Source organism: Melanotaenia boesemani, chromosome 24 (assembly GCF_017639745.1).
Source record: "Melanotaenia boesemani isolate fMelBoe1 chromosome 24, fMelBoe1.pri, whole genome shotgun sequence".
NCBI lineage: Eukaryota > Metazoa > Chordata > Actinopteri > Atheriniformes > Melanotaeniidae > Melanotaenia > Melanotaenia boesemani.
In genome coordinates, this window is record NC_055705.1 from 10,320,201 (window position 1) to 10,340,461 (window position 20,261).

Consider the following 20,261-nt stretch of genomic DNA (forward strand, 5'->3'; position numbering starts at 1 on the left):
CAAACCTGAGAACTAACATTTGTCAAACATCAGTACAGGTTTTTGCCAGACTGTGATGCAAGTTTTCATGAAAAGTGCTGAGCAGATCAAAGCAGTTGAGGTGTCATGCACAGTCTGAGAGGTAAAAGTCGTCAAATTATAGATATATTCAAACATGGTGCACAGTCTGAGTAGAGAAAAACAGGGAGAGAGAGAGACACAGGGAGCGATATGTAAAAGAGAAGAGATCAACCGTACAGTCATGTCATAGCCCAAGGCAAAGAGCTGCAGATGTAACAAAGACAGGGCCTGCAATTGTCAAGAGGCATGAATAATGATAGCTTTGCATGTAGGGTACAAGGCAAACATCAAGGCCATCCACAGCGCAGTGTAGGACTTTAAAGGCTGTGGTAAGAAAAGGGGCCATGGGAGTAAAGATGGCCCCAATATGGCCCCCAGTGGCTCCCCTTGTGATGGCAGAGTCAGGTAAGTGGGAACAAAGCAAATTGGATGGGTACAATGTGGAGCCAGTGTCAGAGCTCATCTTTCTGTGTTTGGAAGGGTTTTTGTGTTAAAAACTTTTCTTCTCTCTCTTCTTTTTTGTTTGTTTGATCCTCCCCGTCCTCCAGCATGCATCATGCTGACTCCTTTAAGAGTGGACAAATGAGAGCTGCTCTGCTTCTGAATTTCCACACATGAGCACATACAGTATATGGTAGAGCAAGCTCATATAGAGCTCTGTTATACATTTCTCCAGTACAACCTTTAAGCTTGGACATGAAAAGCTTTAAAAGAAATCACACATTTAATAATCTCTACTGAGGACTTAGAGAGTTGTATGTAAGGCACTGTATAGTGAACTTAATGAAGGAACATTTTTAGAAGCAATTCAAGGGCCATTTTTGTTCTTGTGCTGTATATGGCGTGAGCTGTTGCACAGTTTGAGGTCAATATTAAGTTCACAATGTATTTTAATGAAAACTGCTCTTCTGCTCTAAATGCTATTCTCTCTTTGGTTGAGCTTGGCCAGGAAAGGAAACTTTACCTTTTGAATGGCTGCTCCAAAGCTTTATAACAATCTTGTGATTTGAATTAAATGCAGTTACAAGACATATTAAGAGTAAAACCCAAATCTGGGCACATCTGGTATTGATAAATATCTGCCTCTCTTGTATTGTCATTGCTATTGTCTTTGGCTAAACTTGTAGAATTGGTTAAGATTACATATTATAACTGACTTTTCAGAGAAGCAGCAGTGACCACAGAAAACTGACAGCCAGCTTAAACAAGTTGCACATGAGCGTTTCTGTCATCTTCGTATCAACAATGTGAGGAGGGGCCCTCATGCCGGTGCCTGTTCTTCATGTTGATTTGATGTATAAAGGTGTTTTTCTGTTACATGGTACCACATGGTACAGTTCATACAAATTGACATGCTTATTGTGCTGAATGACTCTTAGCTGATAGGAGACTGGCAGTGATCTAGAGTGAGCTACAGTGAGTTAGCATCCTTATGTTTTCACAAGTCTTGTTCATGGTCTGCGATCTGTGAGCTCAAATATCCAGAATTAATGTTCTAAGCGACTTCATGGAACGCGGAAGTGTGTTATGTTTGTGTGTGTACAACTGCACAGAGTTGTTTATGGCTAAAAGAGACTACTTACCACCTACCATGGAAAACTATAATAAAGTGATCTCCATGTAAGGGTCCAACACCACAAGAACCCTGAAGATTCACATGTTCTGTTTGGCTGTGGCTCTTTAATTTTTTCAGCCCAAAATGTTTTTAGCTTTCAGTATTACTGTTTTTTTTTTGGCAGATATTGTCTTTCTTTGCTCTGTTTAGGTGTGCTGTCAAGGTTTTGTGTACAGCAGTCTACAGAAAACTCTGGATTTTTTTACTTCTTAGCTTTTAAATTAACAGTAGTGTCCCAGTTACCTGTAGTTGACTGCATTTTGGCTCATTGTTGTTCAAAGTGACGTGATGAAAGAGAACAGAGATCATTGTAGGTCTTAATTTTTACTTCTGACACCCTGAACTCAGTAAACATTTGGACAAGTTATCCTGCAGCTTATTAGCATCCATATTAGCTGATTTTAGGTCCTCTCATGTTGCAATTTTATGAATCGGTTCTGACCTTTTTAAAGAAAAGACTTGGCAGGTTATATGTTTTTTATGCGGAGCATAACTGCACTTGCTGCAAGTCAAATTTCAGCTAATTAACCGCACCTCCATATTTCAGTCTCAAGCATTTTTAATGAGGAATAAAGACTTTTGCACAATTAATGCCACTTCATTAACAAGAATGATCCCATAAGATGGAGAATAAGAGCAAATATGCAGCACTTTATTAATTTCAGTAGTTTGTGAAAGTATCATGTTTTTTTTTAAAAGGTTTTCTAAAACATAAAGATACATATGACCCAATTCTAAATTGTTTTGGTGTTGAATTGCTGTCATGATAATCAGGAAATGCTCAATCTGAAATAATAAAAAGAAAGAATAACATGCATACATTAACTCAACAAATGAAAGCGGATACAATATGTTTTATGGAAACAGTTTTTCTGTGCACATTTGGCTAATAAAATATGTTTTCTCACTTCACAGTTGGTGAATTGCTCACTATATTATAGACTTCAGGAGCAATTAATGAAATTATGATAGAGAGCTGGAGTCTGTTCAGTGAAGCGCACAGCATTTCCCTTTGAGTATTTATGTCTTGATTCTGTGTATTTTTTGGTAAAGAGTGCAACTTTTCACTTGGCAGGACTCCTCTTAATGACTGTTGGCTGCCAAATGTTTCCTCAGAAGCCCTAAACATCATTTTGTCCCCCCCACACATCCCACTCCTTGAATATGCACAACAAAAATAACAATCTTAAGTTTATTCGGTGTCCAATCCAATTAGGAATACTTTGAGAAGTTCATCAGTAACTGTCAGAGACTTCACTATTCAGACATTGCTGCCGAAGGGCAAACAGCAGCTTTTAGGCAGAAAAAAATATGATTTGCTTGAGGAAGATGCAGCAGGATATGACCACTGAAACAAAACAAAGCAATCATAGCAATTTCATAGGCAGTTGCACAGACAGATCTCTGTCATTTTCGGCAGGAAAAAAACACATATCTTGCAAAGATCTGCCAAAATGTTTATATGCTCACCTTGCCGAAACCATTTGACCTGACTGCAGACTGTATCTTTTATAAAAACCAGTGGATGAAACCAGTAGAACATAATTTGTTTGAGGTTTGATTGATGCCTGCTTGTCAGTCTGAACATTCTCAAATAAGACATCTTGCCTTGTGATCATCATTAAGGTTAAGTTCGATATAATATGCAGCTTGCTGCATCATCTCTGTGCATGTTTGCTAGCGTTTACTTCCATATGTGAAGGTTTCTGTCAGGCCAGCATCCAGTGTTCATATGTTGATAATATTATACAAATTGATCTTTTATTCACTAATGGAAAAAAAAAATCTAGATATATTTATATAGTATGTGTCATGGATGCTCAAAGGAGACAAAGGATACACCATGCAGCCTATTCACCATGGAAACAGCCAAATCATTTGCATAATAAAGCAGAAATGCATGCACAAATGGAAAGATGAAAATAAATAAATACACTTGGGGAAATAAATAGGGAGGAAGATGCAAAAAAGAAATGGCACAAAATAAGTGGAATACACTGAATGATCAATCTATTTGATAATTGTGATTTTACTAAAAAAGAAATAATTGTATAATAATTGAATCAATAGATGAAATTGAAAATGACATTACAAAGTAAACACAGGGGGTAATAACGCTATTCATTTGAAAATGAAAACAGTTTATATCTCAACTATGACCTTAATTTGTTTATTCAATTATTTTATGTAATTGAATTTTGGCAGTTCCAGTACTCCATACCGGACTCTAGCAGGAGCAGTTTATTTCTTATAAAGCAACTTCTCAAATTTTATATATATATATGAGTTTTTTTAATGATAATGGGACAGTTAAGACCAAAAGGTGTTGCCAGTTACAACCATGAAGTTTAAGACTGTCACCAAAAGACAAGAAACAGTAAGTGAACAAGCTCTGGAAATCACTGATATGATCACTGATAAGGATTAACTAAAAAAAACTAGATTAAAATATTGCTTCAAACATTATTTAGATGTCTATATGTCTGCATGCAGTTTGGATCTACTTCATGCTGTCATAACATACTGACCTATTTTTTAAAATAGATATTTATTTTACACTGAAGAAGAGCCATTTTCTCTTGAGCATCCTAACCTCTAAATGACCAGTTCTTAGTGGGAATCGGCCTCCAGAGTTCAACTTTCTCAAAATTAAACAAAAGTTTACTCCTCTCAGTCCTGATTTTATACTAAAGTTTTTCGTTTCTAAAGTTCGAATCAGACTGCAATGTTGTTCTTGTGTAAATGTGTAAATATGCCTTGAACTAGAGGCTTGCTGCACAGGATCAGTTCACCATGTTTTTATAATGTAGGGGTTTATAATGTTGGTACAAGTCATCATTGCTGGAAGGGCTGTTGTGAAATACCCCAAGAGACCACGACAGTCATGACAAAGACAGACAGCCTTCTCTGATGCCACTACAAGCTGTTCTTCTTTCCTCCTCTTGTGTAGGGGGATAAAGGCTCCAGCCAGCAATGGGGGGTACAGTGTGATGCCCAGTGGGGGTGCCTGTACACCCTTAGGCCAGCTGTTGATCTAGCTCTGGATAGTTAAGGCTTAGGCAATCACTGAGGCCTCGGTGGGTAGATGGGACCCTGACAAGACGCCCGAGCCGACAGGAATTGGCCTCACACATGTCGTTCAAAGGTTAAGCATGCCATTAAGGGGCATCTAGCCGTATTCTGGAGTTGCAAACTGGGCCGATGGCCTGGGGTTTTTTTCTTTTTTCCTCTCTCTCTATGATTAGACTGGCCTGTTTGGCTGGCCTGCTCATGAATCTCTGAGAGCTGAATGCCAATGAGGTTTGTTAGTGGGGACCAAATGTCTGAGTGCAAACTGCTGTAGTAACTGTGTAGGTAGTACAGGTTCATTTAAAGGGCCAGAACTGTCTCAGCTTTTCTTCTGACATCTTTACTGTTTGATTCAGGTTGAAGCCGTACAAATATTTCAAAGCAGAAATGACTGATACTTCAGTGAGGAAATCTTTAGGGTGATTGAATAACAGTTAAGTAACTGAGTAACGTTTCACTGGTCCTTATGCGTTATATTATGATTATTGGGTGCCTTTTTTCCTCTGATATTAAACCTTAATGTCAGAGGAAAAAAGGCACCCAATAAGTTAAGTTTGGTGACATTAATTCAAATATTTCATCCATGAGTTTTTTTTTTTTTTTTTTTTTGTGCTCATCTGCGAGAAAAAACTTAAATCTCAGTAAACACAAATGTTTTTGAAGGCAAAACACATATGTTGGGCTGTTTTTTAGGCTCAAATGTAGGTAAATTAAGTTAACGATCTGCATCGTCATCATCATCATCTGTGCTGCATCCCTGACGCTGACTGATCCTAAGTTTCAGTATCACTGTCCAGATCGAGAGCAGACGGTTTCACTCTCCTCAGCCCCGGGCCAAATTAAAATCGAAACTCCTAATTACTCGGAGCACTTGCTTCTGGCTGTCTTCATACCCAAATGGTTTGCATCTCTGACACATTACTACTCAAGTCAGGCAATCTTAATAAATGCACTTGGAGGCTTTTCAGATTGTTTTTGGAGCCAGGTCTGGCATGCAACTTGTGCACAGCAGTTAAAAACTGGCTTTGTTTGTCCATATTATTTTGATTCTTAGAGAAATGACAGATGAACTTTAGCTGATTTAAATATCCCATGACACCCAATATATGCATAGTGTGTGCAGCATCTAAATTTGTTGCATCTTAATTGTTAGTTGGTGTTTTGTGCAATATGTGGGGTTGCATAAAATAGAGAGAATTCAAACATAATGTATAGTTCAGTATTTGATGATCCCCATGTGCCCTTACTGATGCTATGTGAAACTGTCAAATGGAAATAAATGTGTTTAAACAGGATTTTTTTATTGTACAATTCTTAAGGTGTGCTTTTTTCTGCCCTGAGTGTTTTTCTTTTTTCTTACCACATTTTAGTCATTTATGGAAAATTAGTCTGCAATGAAGTTAGGAATTTTGATGTGACTTCACAGCGTGTGTCTTTCATAAAATGTTTAATTTATGTTGTCATCATCACATGTCAAATACACTGTAATGCTATATGGGAAGGTTACCTGTTGTAGAGTTCATGATTGGCTACTTAATTCAGCAGTACTGATTTTAAGGTTGTTGATATTTACATCCGGTTTATTAAGCCTGTATGGAAGTTAAATTTATGAAACCATATTATTACAACCCGGTTTTCATGACATTCAAAAAATGTCGTGTAAATCCCAAATGGACCCCATGTTTGCCTTCAGAACTGCCTAATCACTTTATATGGATGCAGCGAGGTGTTAGAAACATTCCTCATATTGACATAGCAGCATCACACAGCCATCCACGATAAGAATCTCCTGTTCCACCACATCCCAAAGCTGCTCTACTGGACTGAGTACAGTGAACTCATTGTCATGTTCAAGAAAGCAGTTAAAGTTAATTTGAGCTCTGTGACATAATGTTTAGCCATTAAAAACTGAGTATGGATCAAAAGATCAGAAGCTGCTGATCCCAGTACATCATCCCTCCTGCCTGGCGCCAACAACCATACAATGGTCAGTCACATGAATCCTCTTTCTATCCAATTCTGATGCTCAGTTTAAACTTCAGCAAATCATCTTGGCCATGTCTGCATGCCCACATTCATTAAGTTGTCGCCATGTGGTGATCAGCCCTGTGGCTGATTAGTTATTTGATGTGTAAACATGCAACATACACTCACCAGCCTCTTTATTATGTATGTTGCATAGCTCTGATATATAAACTAATACACTGATAATTTGCTCATACCCTGGATTATAACTTCGTAGTCTTTTCAAACCTTTAAATTTGAAGCAAAGTAGAATTCAGCAAATATCAGTTTGTTTTATTTATAAACAAGTTCATGTCAAGAGGCTGAGGAAGGAGATAGAGGAGAGAGACTGAAAAGGAGACTCAGGGTGTTTCATATAATACATTTATACATTTGTATAGTATATTTAAACTTCTCATTCCCTTGCTCCTTACTTTTGGGGCTATTTTCTCGCTTTATCCAGATTAATAACCACAAATACTCAGTTATGAGCACGGCCCATAGTTTTCTTGTTTAGGCTCATACAATTTAACTACCTGCTCAAGGTAAGGTTAGGTTAGGTTAGGTTAGGAAAGGTGTGGTTTTGGACTTGGGCCATGCCAGTCATTCATTCAACCACCAGAGCACCAAGTGTCCAACTGAAATGATATCTCTCATTTAAATCCCTAAATATGACTAAACACACATTAAAGTTTACATCATTGTGAAGTCTTTTTAACGATCCATGATGTCCACATTAGCAGGAAAGAGGATGGTTGGATGAATTATCTCAGTGATGCTCTCTGCAACCACTCACTGGTTAGGTTTAGACAAAAGCAAGATTGTGGTTTGAGCTAAAAAACAAACAAACAAACAAAAAAAAACATTCTTTTCACAGAGTGAGAATCATTCTCATAATTGACATTTTCCAGGTTGCTGTTTCCATGTAAACCAGATGTTACATCACAATTTGTCATTGGTTGCCTTTAGGCTGCAGTATTACTTGGTTAGGAATGGAAAATTAGTATTTTTTTTATCAGTTAAAATATATTCTTTTGCAAGGCAACTGTGACCATCATGGATGCCACTTTTCCCTTTACATGCAGTTGCTCTCTCAATCACTAGAGGTCTCATATTCTTTGAATGTCATTTTGGAACAACACCACACTGGGTAGTGTTGCTTGAGGTTGCAAAGCTTAGAAAATCTACATTAAGATCCCATTTCCAGATTTAATTGTGTCTTTTTCTTTTTTTTCTAGTTGTAGGATGGTCTTGAAGAAATATGTCTAAAGCCCATAGTAGTCAAATAGCTGCAAAGACCTGCTTTATGAGCTAAATGTAAGTTTTGAGTGCTGTGTAGGACTTGAAAAGACTTGTTGTTAGCAGCATATCCATGTATGTATCTTATCAAATCAATTTTATTTATAAAGCACTCCCCCCAAACATTCTACATAAACATGAACTCACTTATTTCTGTGTCTCAGAATAAAAATAAACAACTATTAAAAATAATAAATATAAAAATAATAAATATCAATATCTGGCTTGATGCTGCTGTGAGGAAACAGTGTTTTGGGGATCCAATCACACCAGGAGCCAGCCCACCCATGTCCACATATGCCTGCCATCATAACCACCAGACAAGGGCAGACCAGATTTCATACCACAGTCGTAAGGCTGCAGTGCAGGACCCCCAGCCACCCGGTCAAGGGCAATCACCGTGGCAACAACCTCCAGACCGAGCAGGCAACGCTCCCGCCGCAAAGGATCCCCATGAGGAAAACACTGGCGTCAAATAGATAAATAAATTAATAAATAAATTAATACACATACTTACTTACTTCATAATACTTCATAATACTTCATAAAATAACGTGAAGGTAATAAAATAGAATAAAATAACAAAATAAAATTATATCAAATAAATTAGGTTTAGATAAAATCTGTAGCCCTGAGGTTCTCTGGCAGGCTGTTCCACAGACGAGGGCTGTAATAGTGGAAAGAGGCCTAGCCATAGGTTTTAGTCCTTCCTCTTGAAACAACTAAAAGATTGGTACCAGAGGTTCTCTGGGGATCAGGGGATCATACATGCATGTATGTATGCATCATGGCAGCCATGCTTTCATAGTGTTTGCTTGGCATGTAGGCCACTCAAATTGATATGATGTAACATGATGTTTGATTATCGAAGAACTTAAGCGTTCTTAAGTGTTTAATCACATTTTAATCCCATGTCAAATGACTTAGCAATTTCGGCTCCAGCTTGGCACAGCGTTGATAAAAACACAACATCTGAGTCCACACACTACTGAGGATGTGGGGTTAGGACTTGTCGAGGGAGCACAGCTCACTTCTTCCTAAACACTTCTTTTATGCAGAAGCAGATTTACTGACCATGTTATCAATTTTTACCATATGCATCTGTGATACCACACAAGGACTTTATTGAGTATCTGGGTTAGTATGTGTATGTTGGTGCATAGTATGCATGTATTCATTAAAACATGGCTTTCTTTTTACAGTTTGGATGTCTAGTTGAATATTGCCAATCATATTTTCTTAAAGACCTAATTTATCTTTTTTGCTTGTCTTTTTTGGGACTTAATTTTAGACTTTTTCTTTTAAACCTTCCCGCACTGTTATATTCTTTCCTATCAACTGTGTATTTTAATTGTGCTTCATATAAAAGAATAAATGTCTTACACCCAATCCATGAAATCCAAAAAAAGAAAATTATTTCATAGGGTCCTTGATTTTCTTCCGCTAGTGAAGGTTTGGAACATCAGTTTTACGGCCATGTTATAGATATCTGTATTGACTAGTTTGAAACAAGGTCATAGCTTTACAACTAAAATACAAAAGAAAGAGGGCACTGATCTGTTGTAAAGCAAATAATTTTAATCTTTTAGTACCTAATGGATAGATAGATCAATAGATCTACCCATTTGTTCCATTACAGAAACAGGAATTTGACTGTGACACAGCTCCAGCAAGTTTAAAAGACATTCTTAATAATATATCATATTTGATACATACAGTTTCTGAGACCTGTTGCATCACTTTATGGTAAAAACTTTATATTTGTCCTGTTAAATACAAACTGTAATTTGTCTTCTGCCCCCTGGTGGATGGCTTTTGCAGTACAATTATTATGACATTCGATAAAAGGCACATACAAGCAAAGAAATGTTATTTCTAGATTTTAATTTAAATGGCTTTTACATTTATTTAAGGGACAAGTAAAGACTTCAGATTGTTTGTTCAGATTGCCAATTATTCATTGGGTCAGACATAAGAGGGTTAAAGCCAAATCCTTTCATTCAAAATGTGAAAATGGCAAAATCACCGCTGAAACATTCACACTGATGACTCATCCACTCATATACTTGTCTACACATGCGTTTAAATACAAATACAGTATTAGTCTACTTTGCCAGGTTTGTTTTGGCTGTCTTTTGAGATACTTCCTTTGCTGTCTGTTAATAAAGGTTGCATTAACATTTGCAGTGTTTTCATATAAGACGATTGCTTGCAAATAAATAAAACTGCTAGAATCCATTAAGCTCTAAAAGCTTCCATATCCAACGCTGCAATGATTGGCTACAACCAAACATGCCTCCATCTATGTAAATGAGCTGCTGTATGGACATAAGCCATGTGCACTGTGTTTTCTACCCTCATCCATTAGAACAATTAAGACTAGCTGATAAGGCTGCATATAAACATTCTGTGCTGTATATTTAAGATTGAAATAACACACATAATAAATACATTTAATACAAGTTAATTAACTTTACCTCCTGTTGCGATTATGTTTTAAGTCAAAATTTTGAATACAGAAACATAGACTTAAATGTGATTTTGTGTCTCTTCTGTAGTAATATGTTAACATAAAATGTAATTTTATACATCAGCTAAGGTTCAGTTAAGTTGAACAGTCCGCCATTATTATCAAAAACAACTTTCCAGTCTACTTAGACCATGACTTATGCAACCCAGACACTTTTATGAATGAATCAGAAATCTCTGTCCTTACACTTTACAAGCTCCTGCTCATCAGAGAAACTAAATAACCCTTGCAAAACTAATTTGAATATTTTGTTAAACTGTAGGAATAACACAATTTATACACCAAATTAAAGCAAATTATGTCATGTTTTATCATTTCTTTCCTGTGTGCGATAGCAGCCCCAGGTCCTGCACCATGAATGTCTGCAAAACACACATCATCATCATGTTCATGTAAGCTTCTCAGCTTCCATCTCTTCCTGAAGGGGCACAGAGACTCATTTGCTAAAAGAGCCTCAATTTCTTGCCTTTCCATCCCAGTGCAAATATTTAGGAAGGTGATTGGTTACGGTTGGCTCCAAGTGTCTGCCTGGAGCCAGCGAGACCTTTTTGATTTTAAAACAAAATGCTATATAATAATGAGCGGCATCAGAAAAAGGAAAGTTAGCTAACCGAGAGTTTGCTCATGTGGGAAGACTCCACTGATGAAAGCGAGAAGCCTTTACACCCTGAATTTGTGACAGGAGCCCTTGAAAGCGAGAACCCTTGTTTATCAATTTGCTTTTAACATCACAAAGATGAGACGACGTGCGTTGCTGAGGAGCGGTTTGTTTTATCTCGCTTCAAAAGCCCCCCATCACAACCCACCGCACTTTTTTTTTTGGTACTGTTCTCCCTTTTTTCATTTCAAGTGTGAAGTAAAGGTTTGCGTAAACATATGCACAGCTTCGCCCCCTTGAAGAGAGAACAAGTCGTTGGATTCGTGTCTGATTCTTTATCCTGTCTCTCGCCTTTCTTTCCTTCTCTTTTGAAAGAAACATCCCTCAAGGCTTGTGTACACACTGAATAAGCCTGTTTTGACAAAGCAAGGTGGAAAGCAATGTATGTAACAAGCTGCGCTCTCATTCTCTCTGTTTCTTCTTCCTCTCTCTCAGCAGCTCTGTACTTTTTGAGAGGCCTTTCTTTTTCTGTCTTGACAGGGACAGCTCCCTGCCCATTTGATCTCGGCTTGACGGTCAAGGATAATGGCGCGTCATGGGACCATTGTCATCCCTGTCAATAGGATGGCAGAGGGGGAGGAGAGGGCCCTTGTGAAGCTACCTTTTTATTGTCTTCACTCACAGGCGTGTTGGTCACTCAGGTTGCTTATCGCGACTCGCCCTCGCCGTGGTGCCATTTGCACATCTTATTTTTAGTTACCTTCAAATGACTTGTTTGATAATCTTTCTCCAAGCCTTTCTGCATGACAAAGTTCCCCACACTCGTTTTCTTGTATTTTCACACTCACGTCTCCTCAATGTCAAACAAAGCCTTGAAAACTACTGATCATTTTTTTTCTTTTTTTTTTTTGTTTGGATTGAATCTAACAAGGATCCCTTTTTCTTTGATGTAATTAAGCTCCTGAGGCTTGATCTGGGCGTCAGAGTTAATTTTTCCCGAGCATCGCAGGGAGCTATCAGAAGACTTCAGATGTCAGGCACTCTTTCAAGCTTCACGGCACCTCGTTTTTCCTCCACCTCGCATAAAAGATGTAGGGGAGGCTGCGAAGGAGGGAGCTTAGAGAAACGCAATGATGCCCCCCTTTCGTCTCCTTGTTGCCCACCACCTCCACAACCACCTAATAGTTGTTCTTATCTTGATGCCTGCATCCCTCAGGCTCCTTTTTTTGTGCAGCCATCAAAATTGCCCACCTGTAGGCTGAGGACAACGGAGGGGGGGTCCGAGGATGCTGTGTTTTTACTTTTAATGGGAGATGGTCTCTGTTGAGTGAGCAACCTGTGTCACTTACAGCTCCCCATCACTAATGACATGTCAGAGGACACCCATGGCGAAGTGCCGTCTTTTCTTCGTTCCAAAAAGGGAACACTGTTTGTTGCCACTGCTGAAATTATTGACAGCAATTTGTATATATGGTTGGGTAGTCACAAAGAAGCAAGAGGCCTTCAGGGAAGTGCAAGACCCTCTGAGGAGTCGGTGAAAGATGAAGGCAAGGGTAAAGCTTCCTGCACATACAGGCCAAGAATAATCAACCCAGGTCAATTTCATAGGAGCAAATTCACTGTCTTTCTGTTTGAAGAACTGATCTGTTTTTGGCTATTGTCCTCTGTAAATTGAGTCAAAGTTCAGGAGGTGGGGGGGTTGGATTAAGTTTGTGGCTCGACGATTGTAAGAAGAAAAAAAAAGAGGGCAAAGGCTTAGAGACAATGCCGTGATTTGTCTTTAAAGTCGTCTGACAGACATTCAGTCTGTGTTCAAAGCATAATCTTCAACCTCTAGGTAGCGCCGCTCAAGCTTGAAAACAAAATCTCCATAAGAGGGAGAGGAGGTGGAAGACAGGAAAAAAAGGGGGGATGGAATAAAGGCACATTAGACAGACAGTTCCTCTCAATTGCTGAAACAATAAGCCCTATTTATCGCCCATTTGAAAAAGGTTTGACGTGGCACAGAAAACAGAGGAGGCTTTCATCTCCCTGGCATATTAAACTGTCACAGTGCTTAACTTTAAATTAAGGTGACACGCCAGTGACTTGGGGATGTCACTAATAGTGCAATGGCGACCTGCTAATAGAAGCACAATATGACACGTTTGCTTTAACTAAAACCTCTGCTGTCAGATTACGGCAGTGACATCTTAAACTTTTCATATATTAACGTGACACTTGGAACAAATGCAATTTGGTGTTGAGAGCGGGACAAAAGGAGGCATATGATTCAAAGCATTGCAACTGGTTTTGTCATGAGGTGTCTCAGCGTAAAAGGGTGACATTTACTTGCATTAGGTGAGTGTAATAAATCACATGTGCGCTAAGCGGCATGTTTAAAAAGGGGTTTATGGAGAGCTTGTGTGGATAGTAAAGGTAAAGCAGCCACTGCAGCTGAGAAAATATCTATATATGTGTAAATATGTGGGTTTGTCAGAGTGGTTATGTATCAAGAGACTGTCTCTCTTTGTTCTTTTCTGCCTTGTTCCCAAGGGTGATTTTTCCTTTGCTCCCCTGCAGAGGCAGGGTAATTATGCCCAGAGTCAGAAGGCCTTAACCTTGGATTAGTTGACTTGTTAAAATATGTTCCCATTGTGTAAAATGTCACAAAACATTCCTTGCATCTTAACACTGAATGCATGTCAGTTTTGTCATCAAAGGCACTGAGACTCATTGTTAAAGAATATTTCTATGTCTTATAAAAGGCACTTGAACAATTTATGCATTGAAAGGTTCAGACTGCAGGGTGAGGAATAATAAAAAAAGTTAATAATAGATCCTGCAGCAAGATTGCGTTAAGTGACCCAAAGTTAACTAGGACAAACTCTCTTCCTGTAGAAAATATCTTGTCATGAGTTAGCCATTGTTTGCCATGTTCCTCCAAGAAAAATACTTCTTAGACCCCATATTTTCTTCCCATAAGCCCAACTGATTTGCTGTGTATTATTCACTAGAAGGACCGACATTCTCATGCATGTTCTCCTTTCAATGTTCGTCACAAACTGCAACAATTTTGATCGGCTGTAATCTAAATTCATTTCAGTGTAGTCACCTTATCTTCAGAGACAAGACCCTGATTAGAGCTCTGATGCTGACTCAACAATCTATGTTTCCAATTAAGTGAAAGAGGCCTGGGAGGACATGGGCTGCTGCCCTGTTCCCCCCCAAAAAACACACATACCGTGCAGCAGCTCTTGCTCGCTTACACCCTCATACATCTGTGTGTACATCCATGTGACCCAAACAGGAATACACAATTACACATTAAACTGCCTGACATTGTCACGAAACGTCAGCCACATGTCCACAATGCCTGGGGTCCCTGAAACAATCAGAAGAAAAGGTTTTAGAGCACACCATTTATTGCAGAATGTCACAGTTTAGAGCTTTCTATTGACCTAAATAAACAGAAAACGCCCAGAAAGACCGAGATCTGAAAAATCAGTGCAGATAATCACCTCTCAGCAACAATGCAGGCTTTGTTAAATGCACAATTTGATATGTAAATATTTGATTTTGAAACGGAGGAAAAAAGCTTCATGCAGGCAAAGAAGTTTGAAATGCAAAAGTGCCATGCAAGACATAGAGGAGGTAAATCCAGGTAAAAAAAAAAAAAGAGAAAAGAAAATAACACATTTTTAATATATGCCCAATCAAAATGACACAAGTTCCTACCTGGGTACATGTGTATAAACCTCTGTTCACCAGCTAATTGGAAAAAGGAGGAGGTAAAAAAAAAAGCGAACAGTAAAATCCCCTAATTCCTGGATTATAATTTAAAATATTCCAAAATGCTAATCAGGGAATTGCAACTAACAAAGGGATAATAAGACAGTCATCCAATTACTGGCATCCCCCCCTCCCTGTTCGGAGGGGCCTGGACAGACCTGGAGCCTGAACGTGCCTCGGTTTCTCTTTTTAACTGAAGACATAGCGAAGCCGCTCAAGCTGTGAGAAAACACGAGCACTCCGGCAAGGCCCTCCCTGCGTCTGCCTGTCTCACAAATATGTTAATTAGAGTCCAGATATTCACACACTTAATTAGCCGGGGCCTAGGTTGTTTCATTTTGATTGGGGTAAGAAGGAAAACGACGGGTTGAAAGCGAAAAGAAAAAGGGGAGAAATAGGGTTTAGTTTTCAGTGGCGAATTTAAATATGGCCTCAAGGTGATGAGGAGGTATTGTTAACTACTGTACTGAAATGAACTTTTCTCCCCCTTTTCCTGCAGCAGGAGGGAAAATCTAGCGTGGCCGAGATTAGGCTGTCAATTGCCAGCAAGTGTTTCCATTTGGAACATGAAGTGATTGTGCTAATTGAAGTGGCATTCATTACATTATGGTTAAAAAAATGAGACAAGGACCTGTACCTATATATTCCAATGGTAATAATATCATGGGGCTTGGTAGAGGGAGGAGGAGAACATCTCTAAGAAAATTGCACAATTAGACATGAAATTAGAAATTTGTGAGGATGAACTGTTCATAAAGGACTGCATGGATGTCTCTTTGCCAAAAGGCGTAATAATAGAAGACAAAATAAACTTCTGGCCTATGGTCAGAGGGTTTAAAAATAAGTATTTATTAGTGCAAGGAGGTAAGTATGAGGAGGCCTTGTGACGGCCTTAATTCTGCTAGAAAAACAAAATTCAATTAAACTAAATGCTTGAATACTAACAGTGAATCTCTGTGCCACCCACTCCAAGCAAAAGAAAAAAAGAAGAAATTAATTTCAACATTTGTGCTTCCAGTTCTCTTCAATAGGGCGGTCGATTACTCAATTCATCTTGAATATTACTTACACACAAAAATATCATATTCTTCATGTAAATCTTTCTTTTCTTCTTAAAAAAAAAAAAAGAGAGACAGAAAGCAGCTTGGCATATTTATTGGTGAGTCGTGCTGAGCCTCCACTCCCCCTCCAAACACCCTCCACCCTCCCACCGCCCCCGAATCCCTCACACAAATACAATGACCCAAATACAGTAAGAGGGATGGAGGGTCTAGACGGGGCTTTCCAAAGCCTGCCCTGTGACTCACTATCACTCACAGGTATTTGAACATTAACAGGTTCCTTGTCTCTGCTTTCTTTCACAAGGAAAAATGATGTCACTTTTTGTTTCTGCTCTGATTCTGTAAAAAATTTTTTAAGATGAAGCACTGTGTTGTATTCCTTCATATGAATAAGTCAATGTGGATGAAATACATTTTCCAAAATGTATGTTTTTGACCCACAGACACCCCTAAAACACCTGCAGTCAAGCCCATTTGCATTTCTCGAGGTAGCCGGGATATGCAATGCAATGTTAACACTTTTGTAACTCGCAGCACCGCTCCTGCACAACTTCTTTTAATGTGCTAACAAATCACAATATAGCATGCAATATAATGCAGCTCTGCACTCGGAGCTGTATCTGACCCTGTGGCAGACATCCACTATCATTCACTAAGAGATTCCCTGAATTTTTTTGTAGGAATTTGACATCGGTCCAAAAACCAATCCCTTGGCTTTGCAAGTGTGTAAAACATGGTCTTTTTTCCTCTTGCTTTTACCTACAGCTGACAGGAGCACCAGCTGGTGGCGAGCAGCCAAGACTGCAAGGCATGTGCTTTTACTTGTAGGCTAACTGCACTGCTGAGCTGCTCTGGGATTTACTCTGCATTATAGAAATGGACTGCAGTATAGATTATTAACAGGACAAGTGTGTGGGAGAATAAGCAAGAGCTTTTTATTTATTTTGCAGTTTGAGTTGTACTCCTTTCTTTTTCTTTCTCTCCTGTTCACTCTTTGTGCTGTATGATAATTTAACGTAGATGCATTTAATGTTCCTTTTCAGTATGTGTTAATAGTTTACAGCTTTGTGACATCTAAACAGTCAACCTTGAAGACCTCTGGTTTACTTGGCATTGCAGATTAAACAAAAATAGAAACAAATTACATTCATAACAAGACTTTAAACACATTTAAACCATTTGCTGATTGACATGAAATGCTAACAAATGCTGCTTTGTATTTGTTTTTTTTGTTTTTTTTTTGGTGGAGTGATGCCACAAATCCATCAGAATTTCCTCTTGTTTTTGCAGAAGGCAACTTACAGGAAGTTTAAATTACAAAGCACAAAAAACAAAAAAACTATTTATGTATTTTCTTTGACTTAACTGGCTTTAAACCCTCCAACTCCACCTTTCTGTAAGAAAAATTAACAATGTTTCATCAAGTAAAATTAAATACAAAGGAAAAACAAAAAACAACTGAAGCTCTAATAGTTTTACAGATCAATAATGCTGTTTTTTTTTTTTTTTTTTGGAATCTCGCCTAACTTCTGAATCCTGAATCGTACCATAATAAGGAAAAGTGTTGGCACTACTGTCTATATGTCCCTCTATATGTTCTGTGGGGTTGGAGTTATGGATCAGGAAAATATGGCCGCTGTCAAAGATGGTGTAAGTTGGCACAATAGATCAAAAAAAAAAAAAAAAAAAAACTTTTTTTTTCCTTTACAGAATGTGAGAGCACCTCTTCCTCTCCATCTTCGGGATATGCATGTGACGTGATTGGCTTGGATTTATGTCCATCATTTGTGTCTTCTCTCTTGTCAAACTGCAAGTGTATTTACGCTTTGATAGGGTGAAATAGAGCAAGAAGGGAGGAAAAAAAAATCTCCTGTCAGCTATTCTTACATAAAATATTAGAATTCTCATTGTTATGAAGAATTGCGCTGAGAAAGCTTCTAAGCTTCTTGACTTATGAATTTTAAAAGTATCCAAAGAACAGAGAGAGGGGCTCCTTTTTTCCTCACTGACCTTAATCTTAAATAGGTCTCAGAGACAGGTAGAGTGATAAATGGACTAAAGTGATTCCATTTTAGAAGAATAGGAGCTAAGCCCACTTTTTCAGAGGGCTTTCAGGGGTTCTTATCACAGGCGGGCGACAAACAGCTCCAAACTCCAGGTTCCAGAGGAGTGTTTGGGTGCACAGTGCCAGCTGGGCTAATGCATAGATTAGTTTACAAGTTTAGCTCCAATGCCAATTGGATTAAGCCTCATCATGCTGGAGATGTTTCCACATTGTTTGACAGTCTACATACGGTCAGCATCAGGCACAGAGTGCTGCTGTGATGGACTTACGCTAAATCCCTCCTTTTTCTGTGTTTATCTAAAGGCATTGTGGCCAACAGTGTCAGCAGGGTTGAGTGGTTTTTATTCACGACGCTTGGGCTTACTGTATTTGGCACCTTCAGCTCCATCCACCATGAAGTGATTGTAACATTTTACTCCTAAGATAGGACCCATCCTTCACCCACAGGCTATGTCTTTAATATCAGGGTTCTTTTAACCCCCGTTCAAAAACAGACCCCTGTCAAGATCAAAATGTCACTGACAAAGACCATATCTAATGCTTCAGTACTGAACTATAATCAGAGTAATCACTTTGAACTAGTTCACATAAAGGCGCTTTATTTTCCGAAGCAAAATTGGTTTGGTCTCCTTTAAGACTCTGAGGTTTATTTGATTAAGACTGGAGTGGAGCATGAGAAATCAAGGAGGAGGGGGGGCTTTAGTGGCATTCCTCAGTAATATTTATACGAATCCCTTGGCTTGTAAATCATTTACGCACTTTCCCACTCACGTTTGACTCCAAACCTCAGAGAAAAATCGTGAATTAGGCCTCATAATAATAAACGAACCTCCTGCTTCAGATCAGACGAGGGGGGTCAAGAGCAAGTGGACCTCAAGGGCACCCACGGGACCACCCCAAAATCCTGTACTGCTCAATGGTGGGACCGCCACAGAGGCTTTAATTGTTATTTCAGTGCCCCCCACCTCCTTGCCCCATCTTCACTCCTCCTCCCCCACCACAGTGTCCGGGCAAACACAAATGGTCCTGATAGCTTCATAATGAGAGGCAGTGTCCGGAGGGAGCAGGCTAGTGACTTCCAAATACATTGCCCTTGTTAGCCATGTTTGGCGCACTGCTCCGTTGTTACAGATGTCGGTAATAGAGTGCTAATAGAGATCCATTACCCTCAGGTTGTGTGTGTGTGTGTGTGTGTGTCAGGGGGAGGGCAAAGAGCCTCATAAGATTACTGCACCCGTCGCTGACCTCTGCCTCATTTTAAAACTGATTATTTCATTTGATCAAGCCCAAAGGTGGCAGCGGGTCCGGACAATGATTCGATTATCCTCCGCTGTCGTTTGAGATTCAGGATTATAAGTCAGCTTTATAATGGAAAATATTAGCGGTGAGGAAACAAGGAAGGAGTAGAGAACAATGGAATAACAAATTGCATGTTGCCCTGAGGACAGAAGGTAGACAGAAACATTAAATTAATGAGCCCAGAAGAACTTTATCACAAATGAATCGTGTAAATACATTGATCTTTTCTCCTTTCTAGTCTATTTGCTGTTTTTTTCTTCCCCTCCTTGCCTGCCTAATGATTTCCTCTCCCACCATTTTTACATTGCAGAGAAAAGGAAAAAACCTGTTCTGTGTTTTTTTTTTTTACCGGCGCTGCCTCTTGGTAAACACTCTTCCTTCTTATCTGCACGCTGCCTTCTCCCTAGGCTATGGAGCAGATTTTTCATTTAGCTAAAAGCTCGGTAAGAGGTCTATGAGAATGATAATCCTACCACGGGCCGCAGCTGGCGTTTCCACTGCGCGGATGATTAGTTGGGAACGTTTGCATTCGACCTGGAGAAATTCTCTCAGTGGGAAGTTAGCATCCGCTTACTGTCTTTTTCAGTGGGGCCCCACTCATGGCCCTGACTCCCCCCACCACTACCACCCCTCACACACACACACACACACACGCACACTCGCTCTCTCTCAAGAGGAGGCTTTTATAATGAATGATAAGGGAAAAATATTCAGCTTTTAGCCCTTTTTCTTTCTCCTTTCCAAATATCATCATTCCTGTCACTTTCCATGACGTTCAGTGACCTATATCAAACATATTTTAATTGCTTTTGACAGTAAATTGGCACCCTGCTGGTCCAAAGGGCCCTTTTTCCAGTGTCACAAAGCGATGCAGGATACCCCACTTTCTG